Source organism: Pogoniulus pusillus, chromosome 27, assembly GCF_015220805.1.
Source record: "Pogoniulus pusillus isolate bPogPus1 chromosome 27, bPogPus1.pri, whole genome shotgun sequence".
NCBI classification, from domain to species: Eukaryota; Metazoa; Chordata; class Aves; order Piciformes; family Lybiidae; genus Pogoniulus; species Pogoniulus pusillus.
This window is the reverse complement of record NC_087290.1, coordinates 17,179,144-17,193,040: the sequence shown is the minus strand read 5'-3', so window position 1 is coordinate 17,193,040 and position 13,897 is coordinate 17,179,144. Positions and strand designations below refer to the sequence as shown.

At 47.4% G+C, this 13,897-nt stretch overlaps 1 protein-coding gene across 2 annotated transcripts in view; it reads right to left on the bottom strand.

The window, feature by feature from the left end:
- The window catches only part of DYRK2 (dual specificity tyrosine phosphorylation regulated kinase 2), a 94,607-nt gene that overhangs the window by 61,299 nt on the left and 19,411 nt on the right, over window positions 1–13,897 (bottom strand). Inside the window, exon 2 of one of the 2 annotated variants that reach the window (XR_010307331.1) lies at window positions 5,510–5,740. The exons of the other annotated variant lie outside the window; for it this stretch is intronic. The gene's annotated coding sequence lies outside the window, so the exon portion shown is untranslated. The remainder of the gene's footprint in view (window positions 1–5,509; window positions 5,741–13,897) is intronic. 2 annotated transcript variants of the gene reach the window in all.

Below are 13,897 nucleotides of genomic sequence, written 5' to 3'. Positions count from 1 at the left end.
ACAGCCTCTGCTCACTTGTGCCCTGCCATAGGGCAAGGGCAAGGGATGGAAACTGCAGCACAGGAAGTTCCAGCTCAACATGAGGAAGAACTTCTTGAGTGTAAGGGTGACAGAGCCCTGGCACAGGCTGCCCAGAGAGGTTGTGGAGTCTCCTTCTCTGCAGCCTTTCCAGCCCTGTCTGGATGTGTTCCTGTGTGACCTGCACTGGATTCTCTGGTCCTGCTCTGGCAGGAGGATTGGACTGGAAGATCTCTGGAGGTTCCTTCCAACCTCTAACATCCTGTGATCCATCAGGTCTGCACTGTAATTTCTAATCTCATTCCTTGTACTTCAAAGGAAGAGCAACCTAATGGGGGCAGACAGCTGCAGACACTGCTGAGCTCTGCAGGAGATGGGCGAAAGCTGGCACTGTGCTGCCTCGTGGTACAAGAGCTCAGTTTCCACTCCTGATCCTCATGTACATCTGCAAAGTTGTCAATCAATGCTGGGTTTGTTGTACAAGAAAATGTTGGAAGAGCTTGCTGGCACATTCCCAGCAAGAGGCCTGCCTCTCCCACTGCTGCTTGCTAAGTCAGGAAAACACAATCCTCGCTGGCAAGAGCCAAAGGCCTTTGCAGAGGGCTCAGCTTTTGCTTTCTGAAAAGCAGTGCAGCAGCCTTTTGTCCTTCCTGATTTTCTAGGCTATGCAGCCATGCAAGTGGTGTCCACCATTACAAAGCATGTGCTTTACCTGCTGGATTAGAGAATCATAGAATGGTTTAGGTTGGAAGGCATCTCAAAGGTCATCCAGTTGCAAGCAGGGGGCTCTGCTCTGCCTCAGTGTACTCTGATTTGCCTCAGTATGCTCTGCTCTGCTTTGTGCTTCAGACCAGCAAAGCTTTGATGTAATACTTTGTGAGTGAATATTCATAAGCCTCTCTGTAACTGAATTATAACTCGATTAGAAGGAGGGATTTTGAAGCATCCAGTGTAAAAGAGGTTGCTTGGATGCTCCCACTGTAGAAACAGGCTGTACAGATGCCAGCAGCCAGACACTGGTCCTGCTCTGGGTCACAGGGCTTTTGTTTATGATCACAGGATGTTAGGGGGTTGGAAGTGACCTCTGGAGATCTTCCAGTCCAAGCCCCCTGCCAGAGCAGGAGCACCCAGAGCAGATCACACAGGAACACATCCAGGCAGCTCTTGGATATCTCCAGAGAGGGAGACTGCACAACCCCCCTGGGCAGCCTGTGTCAGGCTTCTGTCACACTCACAGGGAAGAAATTCCTCACAGACCTGTCAGGCTTGGAAGGGACTGCAAGGATCATCCAGTTCAGCCCCCCTGCCACGGGCAGGGACACCTCACACTAGAGCAGGTTGCTCAGAACCACATCCAGCCTGGCCTTAAACACCTCCTGCCATAAGGCTTCTACCACCTCCCTGGGCAACCTGTGCTGGTCTCTCACCACCCTCATGCTGAAAAACCTCCTCCTAACTTCCAATCTGAATCTACCCATTTCTAGTTTTGCTCCATTTCCCCCCAGTCCTATCACTCCCTGACACCCAAAAAAGTCTCTTCCCAGCTTTCTTGTAGCCCCTTTCAGATACAGAAAGGCCACAACAAGGTCTCCTGGGAGCCTTATGTTCTCCAAATTGAACAGCCCCAACTCTCTCAGCCTGTCCTCACAGCAGAGCAGCTCCAGTCCTCTGATCATCTTTGCAGCCTTTCTCTGGACACCTTTCAGCACCTCCAGATCTTCCCCATAGAAGTGGCTCCAGAAATGGATGCAGTACTCCAGGTGAGGTCTCACCAAGGTGGAGTAGAGGGGAAAATCACCTCCCTTGCCCTGCTGGCCACACTTGCTGCAGCCCAGGCTCTGGTTGTGTCTCTGGGCTGCAAGTGCACACTGCTGGCTCATGTTGAGCTTCTCACCCACCACCACCCCCAAGTCCTTTCCTTCAGGGCTGCTCTCAGCCAGTCACTGCCCAGCCTATATCAGTGTCCTATCAAAGTCCCTGGAAAAAGGAAGTTTCTCAGATTCAGAGAGAACAAAACTTAGATTGCTGAAAATATTCTGCATTTGAGAGCCAGCAGTTCACAGACAGTGACAGTATCTGAGTCCAGAATAGCACAAAACAAGAGCTGCTCTCTGCAAGGAAGCAGACTGGCCTGGAGGAGCTATTCTGGGGGCTGTAACGTATACATGCCCAGACTTGGGGGCAGGCAATATCTATCTCTGAAAGCCACTCTCTGGCAGACTAAATCTGGATACCCAAAATTAGAGGCCATTTTCAAAAAAAAAAGAGGTGTCTGGGTGGAAAATTTTGCCCTGCACATAAGCAATGTGCCACAACTACTTGGGTCACAGACTAAGGCCAGCATCAAACCCAGACCCAAAGTGTTGCAGAACTAGAGGCTGGTATGGGGACAAATAGTCACCCTCTGCTACAGAGCTCAAGAGCAGCTTCCCCAAATATACACAAGCAGCTCCAGAGAAACAGGCATTAAACTTGCTTAGTTGGAGTACTGCTGTGTTTCATCAGGGAGTTAACTCAGCTGCACGGGGCATGACCAGCTTCTGCATCAAGAGAGTGGTGGAACACTGCAACAGGTTGCCCAGGGAGATGGATGGGGCCCATCCCTGGAGATATTCAAGGTGAGGCTTGACAGGGTTCTGGGCAACCTGACCTAGTTGAGAATGTCCCTGCTGAGTGCAGAGGTGTTGGACTGATGAGATTTGGAGGTCACTTCCAGCCCAGCCCATTCTGTGATTCTATGATTCTGTGATCCTATGATTCCATGATTCTGTTTCTATGATTCTATAGTTCAATGATTCTGTGATTCTATGTTTCTGTGTTTCTGATTCTATGATTCTATAATTCTGTGATTCTATGATTCTGATTCTATGTTTCTATGATTCTATGCTTCTATGACTCAATAATTCTGTGATTCTAAGATTCTGTGCTTCTATGGTTCTGTGATTCTATGCTTCTATGATTCTATGTTTCTATGCTTCTATGTTTCTGTGATTCTATGCTTCTGTGATTCTGTGCTTCTATGATTCTGTGATTCTATGTTTCTGTGATTCTATGTTTCTGTGATTCTGATTCTATGATTCTATAATTCTGTGATTCTATGATTCTGAGTCTATGTTTCTATGATTCTATGCTTCTATGACTCAATAATTCTGTGATTCTAAGATTCTGTGCTTCTATGGTTCTGTGATTCTATGTTTCTGTGATTCTATGCTTCTGTGATTCTGTGCCTCTATGATTCTGTGATTCTATGTTTCTGTGATTCTATGCTTCTATGACTCTGTGTTCTGTGAGCCTATGGCATCTTCCCTCCCCCTGCAAACCAGCCTCTGAGGGCACCTTTGCAGGTAGAAGCTGCACAGTGGGAAATCCTTACCCCTCACATCAGAATACAACACCAGACAGGCACTGGGTCCAGAGGACAGTCAGTGGGGAATAGCTTCAGCCACCCTGTAGGTTAGTCCCTTGCAGAAGTCACCTGTGAGAGCCACAATGATGCTGCACATGAAGACTTCTGTCCTTCCCAATCAGCCAAAAAGCATCTCCTGACTCAGATACATTAAATGCTTGAGAGAGATAAATCATCTCCTAGCTATAGGTGAGTTCCTGAGCTGATTACTAAGAGCACATTCTTTTGGGTGACCAAATGATGTATACAGTGTGCAACAGTATGGACCTGTGACAACACACTCATAGAATCACAGAATTGTCAGGGCTGCAATGGACCTCAAGCATCAGCCAGTTCCAACACCCCTCAAGTGGGCAGGGACACCTCACACTAGATTAGGTTACCCAGAGCCACATCCAGCCTGGCCTTAAAAACATCCAGGGATGAGGCTTCCACCACCTCCTTGGGCAACCTGTGCCAGCCTCTCACCACACTCATGCTGAAGAACTTCTTCCTAACATCTAATTTAAATCTTCCCTCCTCTACTAATTTAAATCTCCCCTCCTCTAGCTTGGATCCATTCCCCCCAGTCCTATCATTACCAGACACCTTAAAAAGTCCCTCCCCAGCTTTCTTGTAGCCCCTTTCAGATACTGGAAGGCCACAATAAGGTCTCCCTGTAGCCTTCTCTTCTCCAGGCTGAACAGCCCCAACTCTCTCAGCCTGTCTCCATAGCAGAGCAGCTCCAGCCCTCTGATCATCCTCATGGCCCTTCTCTGGACACACTCCAGCACCTCCAGATCTTTCCTGTAACAGGGACTCCAGAACTGGCCGCACTCCACTGTCACCATTACCCAGCATCTCTCTGGCACTGGTACCCAGCATCAATTTCAGTTTCTGATATTTCCTCAACCATCCTTCCTGTTTTATTTCCAGATGTCTTTTCTTTTGGCTCCAGGTAGTCAGAACAAAGTCATGTTCTTCAGTTACACTTCATTTGCCTCTGCTTCCCTCCCGCGCAGCCTGTCCAAAATCAGTCTGTCAGTTCCTCCCACAGAGAGTTAACACTCAGGTTTTCTTCAGTTTCTTTTGACCCCTACTATTAACATTCACTTTGATGAATTATTTATGTCTGGAGCTCCCCAAGGAATTATCATTTGTATCTCCTATAGTTTCTGCCTGTCACCAGCCATTACTGAATTACATGAGACGCACAGCAGCTGCCACTAGTCCAACCAGGTCCCTCCTCCACCTTGGCTTTCTGCATCACCCAACACACAACCCAACCAGCTCCTGCAGAATTTCATTTTAAAAGCCTATTCCTTGCCCATTTTGGAGGTGAAAGTTAGGTTGATTTTATTTCCTAATAACCTTGCTAGGAAAAGCAGCAATAAAGAAAATAAATAAATAAATAGATAGATGCTGCTACTTAATCATAGAATCATAGTATCATGGAATCATGGAATCAGGCAGAGTGGGAAGGAACCACAAGGATCAGCCAGTTCCAACCCCCCTGCCACAGGCAGGGACAACTCACACTAGAGCAGGCTGTTCAGAGCCTCAGCCAGCCTGGCCTTAAACACCTCCAGGGATGAGGCTTCCACCACCTCCCTGGGCAACCTGTCCCAGGGTCTCACCACTCTCATGGTGAAGAACTTCTTCCTAACATCCACTCTGAACCTACCCATTTCTAGCTTTGTCCCATTCCCCACAGTCCTATCATTACCTGGGAGCCTAAAAGGTTCCTCCCCAGCTTTCTTGTAGGCCCCCTTAAGACACTGAAAGACCACAATAAGGTCACCTGGGAGCCTTCTCCTCTCCAGACTGAACAGCCTCAACTCCCTCAATCTCTCCTCATAGCAGAGCAGCTCCAGCCCTCTGATCATCCCTGTGGCACTTCTCTGTTCATTTCTGTGGGCAAGTATCTATCCCTGTCTCAGGTCAGAGTGTAGCTGTATCTGGCTATGCTTGTTGTCAAACAGAAACAACTCTGCTCTCCTAAACTAATTGAGCTCAAACATCAGCTTCAGGAAGCAAATATTGCTGTAAGCTCCTTAAGCTCTCTCTGAAAAATGAAGCAAACCCTTGGTGTGAGTATTTACTTACCCAGCAGTGGCCCTTGCTTGTTGTCTTCTCAGTCATTCAGTCAAAGCCAGGCTGTAATACTGATGTGTTCTCCAGCAACCACAAGAAGTGGGTTTCTTTGGGCTTGAGGTTTATCTCACATCCTGGGCTGCACCCAAAGCAGCATTGGCAGCAGATCCAGTGAGGGAATTCTGCCACTTTGCTCTGCTCTGCTGAGACTTCACTTGCAGGACTGCATCCAGCTCTGGAGACCTGAATACAGGAAGGACATGGAGTTGATGGAGCAGGTCCAGAGGAGGGACACAAAAATGATCAGAGGGTTGGAGCAGCTCTGCTACAATGTCAGGCTGAGAGACCTGGGGGTGTGCAGCCTGGAGAAGAGATCTGAATGATCCCTGCTAGAGGGCAGGGATCCATCCAGAGGGACCTGGACAGGCTGCAGAGCTGTGCCCAGGCCAACTTCATGAAATTCAGCAAGGCCAAGTGTCAGGTCCTGCACTTGGGTTGGTGCAATCCCAAACACAACTCCAGGCTGGGTGGGGGATGGCTGAGAGCAGCCCTGAGGAAAAAGACCTGGGGGTCTGGGGTGATGAAAAGCTCAACAGGAGCCTGCAGTGTGAGTGCAGCCCAGACAGCAACCCTGTGCTGGGCTGCAGCAAGAGCAGTGTGGGCAGCAGGGCAAGGGAGGGGATTATGCCCCTTAGCTCTGCTCTCCTCAGATCCCACCTGCAGTCCTGGGGGCAGTTCTGGAGCCCCCAACACAAGCAGGACATGGAAGTGTTGGAGCCAGCCCAGAGGAGGCCACCAAGATGCTGAGAGGGCTGCAGCAGCTCTGCTCTGAGGACAGGCTGAGAGAGTTGGGGCTGTGCAGCCTGAAGAAGAGAAGGCTTGGAGGAGACCTTGGAGTGGCCTTGCAGGATCTGAAGGGGGCTCCCTGAGGGCAGGGGAGGGACTATTGACAAGGTCTTCTAATGACAGGATAAGGAGGAATGGGTTTGAACTGGCAGAGGTGAGATTGAAAGTGGATGTTAGGAAGAAGTTGTTTGCAGTGAGGGTGGTGAGACACTGGCACAGGTTGCCCAGGGAGGTTGTGGCTGCTCCCTCCCTGGAGGTGTTCAAGCCCAGGTCAGGTGAAGCCTTGAGCGACCTGTTCTAGTGGGAGGTGTCCCTGCCTGTGGTCAAAGTTGGAACTGGCTGAGCTTTGAGGTCCCTCCCAACCTAAACCATTCTATCATTCTATGATTCTTCAGTGATTTTACAGCGTGGCTGAAAAGGAAAGTTCTATGAAAAGCTTTTGCAGTGTTTCACTTTGCATCAAAACTGACTTCCTCTGGCCTCTTTCCTTTTAAATCTGTTCTCTCTCTCTGCCCAGGTTCCCGTGGCAAAATGAGCAAGGGAGGGAAAAGAAGGAAAGGGGAAAAAAACCAAAACTGTGAGCTGTGGGAAGGAAAACAAAAGTAAACCCTAACCCTTTAAGTGTTTTTAAAATCCATGCTTTTGACAGTGGTGCAAAAGAAACCTTCAAAACGTGCTGGAAAATGGCTTTCTTTCCAGCTGTAAAGCAGCCATCCACAACAGTTCCTTGACCCTGCACTCCCTGTATTCTCTTAGCTTGTCCAGAAGACCTTGTTTTGAGGGAAAGCCCAGAAACAATTTCAAAGAGAAGTCTTTCTTTGCAAGAAAACTCTATTCTAAGGAAAGGAGGGGAGTTCACTGTTAAACAGAATGAACTCCATTCTTTGGTACAGAAGGGAGTTCCCTGCAAGCAGAATAAACTCCATTCTTAGGTAGAGAGTTCAGCTTAAAGAGAATTGAAAGTGAAGACTTAACACTGAGGCTCCCTTCCTGGTCATTGTTCTGGTAGGGCATAAATGCTGCCAGGCTGATTTAACTCTTGCTCTCCTCCTCCTGTTGTGGGTCTGAGAAGTTGAGTCAGATGAGCAAACAGTAAGGGTTTGGCCCTTGCAAAGCCTTGAGGGCTGGGGGCTTAGCATCACGCGTCAGGTGTCTTGTGTTGCCCCTCAGCGTGCCTGTGTGGTCAAAGGAATCATAGAACCATAGAATCAACCAGGTTGGAAGAGACCTCCCAGCACATCCAGGCCAACCTAGCACCCAGCCCTGGCCAACCAACCAGACCATGGCACTAGGTGCCCCAGCCAGGCTTGGCTTCAACACTTCCAGGAACGGCAACTCCACCACCTCCCTGGGCAGCCCATTCCAATGCCAATCACTCTCTCTGTCAACAACTTCCTCCTAACACCCAGCCTAGACCTCCCTTGGCACAACTGAGCCTGTGTCCCCTTGTTGCATTGTTGGTTGCCTGGGATGTTACTAGTGCTAGGTGCTACAGGACATTGTTTGATCTGTTGCACAAATGTGGAGCAGAGTACAGCCTCAAACCTTTGTGCAGCCATTCAGCCAGCAGTTTATGGTGTACATATATCAGAGGCTCACAGGATGTCAGGGGTTGGAAGGGACCCAAGGAGATCACTGAGTCCAACCCCCACTGCCAGAGCAGGACAATGCTATCTAACACAGATCAGAGAGGAACACATGCAGACAGGCTGTGACAGTCTCCAGAGAAGGGGACTGCTACAATGGATTTCTATAGCTAGCAATGTCATTTCCTAAGCTTAACAAAACTTTATGATTAAGTACATCTTACAACTGGTAAAACTGTTGACTGTTCTTAGTTCAATTTTATTCTGCTCAGGCAGAGGCCATCCTTACCTGACAGGTCTTGCAGTAGCTGCTGGAGCCTATTACCTGGGACTGGAAGGAGCCATCATAGGACCAAAGTTTGAATTCATTGGCCAGAGCAATGGTGCTAGTGCCTATTGGCCAGTTTGATTTTCAAAATGAAGTATTTAATGGGGGATGGTGATTTAGAAACTCAGTCCTGCTTTTCTGCCTTCCTGCACTGAGCCTTTCTGCCTTTCCTCACTTGCAGCTCATTAACTGGGACCCATGGCTAGCACTCAGAGCTCAGCAGCAGCAGCTCAGCTCTCCTTCCTTCTCTCCTCGGTTCTCCTCCTTTTGCATTCTACCTCAGGATCATCATCATGAGTTTTGGAAGCACCTTTGTACTGGAGACCTAGGGACCAAAGCATCATGAGTACATCTGGTGGGGTTAATGCTAAGGCTCCATAAGCACAGTTATTTTCCTGCTTTCATATCCCTGTTTCCCAAGTTCTGCTTGTTTGAACTGTTTCACTCTGTGCTTATCAATACCCTCTGTGCAACTACTTCCTGGCAACTGAAAACCCAAAGAATCTCAGGGAATCTCCCCACATTTTTGCATATTAAAGATTAATATCCCTGGAGATGTTCAGGAAAAGCCTGGATGAGGCACTTGGTGCCATGGTCTGGTTGACTGGATAGGGCTGGGGGATAGGTTGGACTGGATGATCTTGGAGGTCTCTTTGATTCTAAGATTCTATGATTCTGTTCATCATCCACAACCTGTTCCTGCTTTCTGACACAGTCATTGACATCAGCTCAGAGTTCCATTTCAGGGAAATCCCTGCACATCACACAGAAGGGTTAGCACTGAGCTTGACACAGGCTAAACATCTCCCTTTTCAAGACATGCCTTCAGACCTGGACTTCAACTCCTCACTGAGCCTTACTGAACCGTGCAAGCTGGCAGCTCCAACCCCCCTCTGCACAGCTTCAACCTTGGTGAGTGGCATAGAAGTGGGAATTGGCAGAGGTAGGAGCCAGCCCCTGCCTTGCTTTCTCATGACCCGTGATGAAAGTGTGTCCCTTGAAGCTCAGAGTCATCATTAGCTCTTCACAGAGACTGAATTCACCCCAGCAACTCTAAGCATTCTCCTTTTTCCACAGCCACTTTGCTATTATCATCATCTTCCTCCTCTGTGCCTTTTTAAGACAGTAACCAAAGTGTAACCCAGCACTCAGTGCCAGACACTTCACAGAACCAGAGAAGGAGAAGGACCAGGTGGGGAAAGGTTTCTGCTTCACACTCTTCAGTGGTGTGAAGCAGGAGAAGAGAAGGCTGAGGGGAGACCTGATCAGCATAGACAAATATCTGAGGGGTGGGTGTCATAGAATGATAGAATGGTTGAAGTTGGAAGGGACCTCAAAGCTCAGCCAGTTCCAACCCCCCAACACAGGCAGGGACACCTCCCACTAGAACAGGTTGCTCAAGGCCTCATTCAACCTGGCCTTGAACACCTCCAGTTTTAATTAAGTAAAAAAAGGTCTTCTTAAACCTGAAAACTGAATTTGCCCAGAAGAATTACAACACAACTGTCAGTTACTCTTCTGCTGGCTGGCCACTTCTCTCACACATGATATTTAATCAAAGGTTTAATGCTTCACTGTGATGCTTTTCATTTAGACTCTCTTGGTGCTAGCCACAGGGTCAGACAGTCTCCAAACCAGAGCCTTTGTTTTTCCCAGTGCCCATGCTAGTCACACAGTAATACTTCACTGTTTGCAGCTGCTCCAGACAGTTATCTTTAGGTAGCTAAGGTATGCACAGTCATGCCCAGCTTGTAGATAATGAAACCAAAGCAAAGCAATGAAAACAGCCTACAAAAAAGAGGGAAAGAAAGAAACACAGAACTGCAGGATTAAGCAGGTTGGAACAGACCTCTAAGATCATCAAGTCCAACCTACCACCTAACCCTTCTCATTAACTGAACCATGGCACCTCAGCCAGCACTGCTCAGGCCATGCCTTGAGTGCTGTGTCCAGTTCTGGGCTCCTCAATTCAAGAGAGATGTTGAGGTGCTGGAAGGTGTTTGGAGAAGGGCAGCAAGGCTGGGGAGGGGCCTGGAGCACAGCCCTGTGAGGAGAGGCTGAGGGAGCTGGGGGTGTGCAGCCTGCAGCAGAGGAGGCTCAGGGCAGAGCTCATTGCTGTCTGCAGCTGCCTGAAGTGAGGCTGTAGCCAGGTGGGGTTGGGCTCTACTGCCAGGAAACCAGCAACAGAACAAGGGGACACAGTCTCAAGCTGTGCCAGAGGAGGTCTAGGCTGGATGTGAGGAGAAAGTTGTTGGCAGAGAGAGTGATTTGCATTGGAATGGGCTGCCCAGGGAGGTGGTGGAGTCACTGTCCCTGGAGGTGTTCAAGCAAAGACTGAATGAGGCACTTAGTGCCATGGTCAATTGTCTAGGGCTGGGTGCTAGGTTGGACTGGATGAGCTTGGAGGTCTCTTCCAACCTGATTGACTCTATGATTCTATGCTGAACTCGGTGCAGAAGATAAAGAACAGAGTGAATGGTTGATGCGGAGGCTGGAACCCAGCAGCTGAGCTGAATGTGCATTCCCTGTCTTTGGAGCTGGGTACTGGGCCTGGCTTTCTGTTTATTGTTGGGAAAAAGCTAAACAAACATTATTTTTGCAGTAGTCCCTGGCCTCAAGTGCTCAGCAGTTGGCAGAGATCCAAGACTCAGCACAGCCAGAGGCTGGAAAGCATTTAAAAACAAACCACAAAACCAATACTTCCCCCCCCAAATAAAACCCCAACAAACAAATGAACAAACAACAGACAAACCCAGCCTGGGAAAATGACAACAGACAAACCTAAACAGGGAAAATGACACAAAGAAAGCTGAGTTGGAAGAGTTGCAGAGGACTCAAGTGAAGCACCAGAAACCATTTCTATCAGTGCCACTTGCACTCTGCTGCAGCATATCTCAGCGATGCCCAACGACAGGGGAAGGGGCAATGGGTGGAAGTTGAGGTATAGTTGTGTTCAGTTCTGAGCCCCTCACTTCAAAAAGGACCCCAGGGAACTGCTTGAAAGAGTCCAGCACAGAGCCACAAAGATGCTGAAGGGAGTGGAAGATCTTCCTTATGAGGAGAGCCTGAAGGAGCTGGGGCTGTGCTGCTGGGAGGGGAGGAGCCTCAGGGGGGACCTCAGGAATGGTTAGAAAGATGCAAGGGGCAAGTGCCAGGAGGCTGGAGCCAGGCTCTGCTGGGTGATGCCCAGTGCCAGGCCAAGGGGCAGTGGGTGGGAGTTGAGGCATAGGAAGTGCCATGGAAACAGGAGGAAAATGTTTTCCCTGTGAGGGTGACAGAAGCCTGGCACAGGCTGCCCAGGGGGGTTGTGGAGTCTCCCTCTCTGGAGATACTCAAGAGCCACCTGCAATCTGCTCTAGGTGCTCCCCTGACATTCTGAGATTCTGTGATACCTGAGGTGGTGGAGTCCCCATTCCTGGAGGTGTTTAAAAGGAGGCTGGATGAGGCACTTGGTGCCATAGTTTATTTGATTAGAAGGTGTTAGGTTGGACTCGATGATCTCAAAGGTCTTTTCCAACCTGGTTAATTCTGTGATTCAGTGATTCATGAAGGGGTTGATGTTTATGTTTTTGCAACCAAGAAACAAAGGAGGGCCTAGAGAGTCCTGTGGTACTGTTCTGTGTCTTCGACACCCAAGCTCATGCTCCTGCCTCTCAGTCACACTGCAGTGTTACATCCATTCAGCTACAGCTTCATTCTCCAGCCCTGCAGGCAACATGTGGCAGAGGACGATGCAGTTCCCTACCAGCTCCCACGAGTCTCAGCAAATGGCAAAGGCAACTGAAATCAGGCCAGATGGCCTCTACCAGTCCTCAAATGAAAAAAAAGTCAGATGTGACAGCTTGGACTCCATGATCTCAAAGGTCTTTTCCAACCTGGATAGTTCTGTGACTCTGTGACAGAAGCATACAAGAGTTGACAAGAGAGATAGATGGCTGCAGGAGAGGCAAAAGATGGGCTGTAAGAAAAAGAAATCCCTTTTAAAAAGCTAAACTTATTTTTTTTAAGTTCCTTTGTCCTCAGAGCCCTGAACAGATCAGTTTTAATCCACTAGGATGTGATTTTTGGCTTGCTGCTCTCCAGGGCTGTGAACTGTCTCTATCTGTATTTCATCTTGATGGGTTCTGTGCTCTGCTATCTCCCAACTGTGCTGATAGGAGACACTGAAGTGTTAACTAAAATGCCTTGATTTCAAGCCTGGGCTCCCCTGATTCAGAAAGGGCTGCTCTGGGTGTACATTGGCACTGCCAAGAAGAGAATCTGGTTGCCAGTGAGTTCCTCACAAGGTAGTTCTGAGCTAAACAGTGACATTACTCTGGACTTAATACATGAAGAGAATTCAGCTCACTGCAGCCTAACAGTTTTGTGTAGCATGCTCTGATCATCCTGGGCCTTTAAGAAGTGTGACTTAAAATAAGGAGGGCAGAAACTTGAATTTTTTAAAAGAAGGATGAAGAAAAATACTTTTAAAGCAGTTTTAAGTATTGCACATTGCACCCCTCTTAAGCAAGTAACAAAAGCAGTTTATCACTTAGGAAAAAAGTCCTTAAAATGCAGCTAAATCCTTAAAAGGCAACTAAAAAAAATCCTTAAAATGATAAAAAAAAAAAATTAAAATGCAGCTAAATCCTTAAAAGGCAACTAAAATATCCTCAAAATGCAGATAAATTGTTAAAATGCAACTAAAAATCTTCAAGATGCAGCTAAATACTTAAAATGCAACTAAAATATCCTCAAAGTGTAGATAAATCTTTAAAAGGCAACTAAAAAATCCTTTAAATGCAGCTAAATCCTTAAAAGGAAAAAAAAAAACCAACTTAAAATGTAGCTAAATGCTTAAAATGCAACAAAAAAAAACCTTAAAATGCAGCCAAATCCTTAAAATGCAACTAAAAAAGTCATCAAAATACAGCTAAATGCTTAAAATTCAACTAAAAATCATCAAAATGTATCTAAATTCTAAAATGCAACTAAAAACTCATCAAAATGCAGCTAAATCCTAAAAATACAACTAAAAAATCCTTTAAATGCAGCTAAATCCTTAAAAGGCAGCTAAAAATCCTCAAAACGCAGCTAAATCCTTACACTGCAACTAAAAAATCCTTAAAATGCAGCTAATAAATCCTCAAAATGCAGCTACATCCTCAAAATGCAACTAAAAAAACCCTCAAAATGCAGCTAAATGCTCAAAATGCAACCAAAAATCTTCAAATTGCAGCTAAATCCTCAAACTGCAACTAAAAAACTCTCAAAGTGCAGCTGAAAAACCCTCAAAATGCAACTAAATGCTTCAAACGCAGCTGAAGCAAGTCCTCAAAATGCAGCTTGGCTGCAATTTAAATGCCCATGTAAGCAAAATTCCTGCCCAAGATGTTTGCTCTCAAGCACGAGGCAAACACAGAATATTCTGAGGACTTTGGAAGTCCTGAGAACTTGAGAAATCTCAGTGCAAAACCCAGCTTCTGGGCAACATTCAAAGCTGTCAAGACACATAAAGCAGCTGGGGGACAAAGGCACTGCTGGCATTGACCTCAGCAAGCTAGGAGAAGGTCTGCAAGAAGGCTTTAAACAGAAGGCTTTCTGTTTAACAACTGCCAACACTCCAAAAGGCCCTTTCTGCAGCAGGGAAAAGAATAAAAA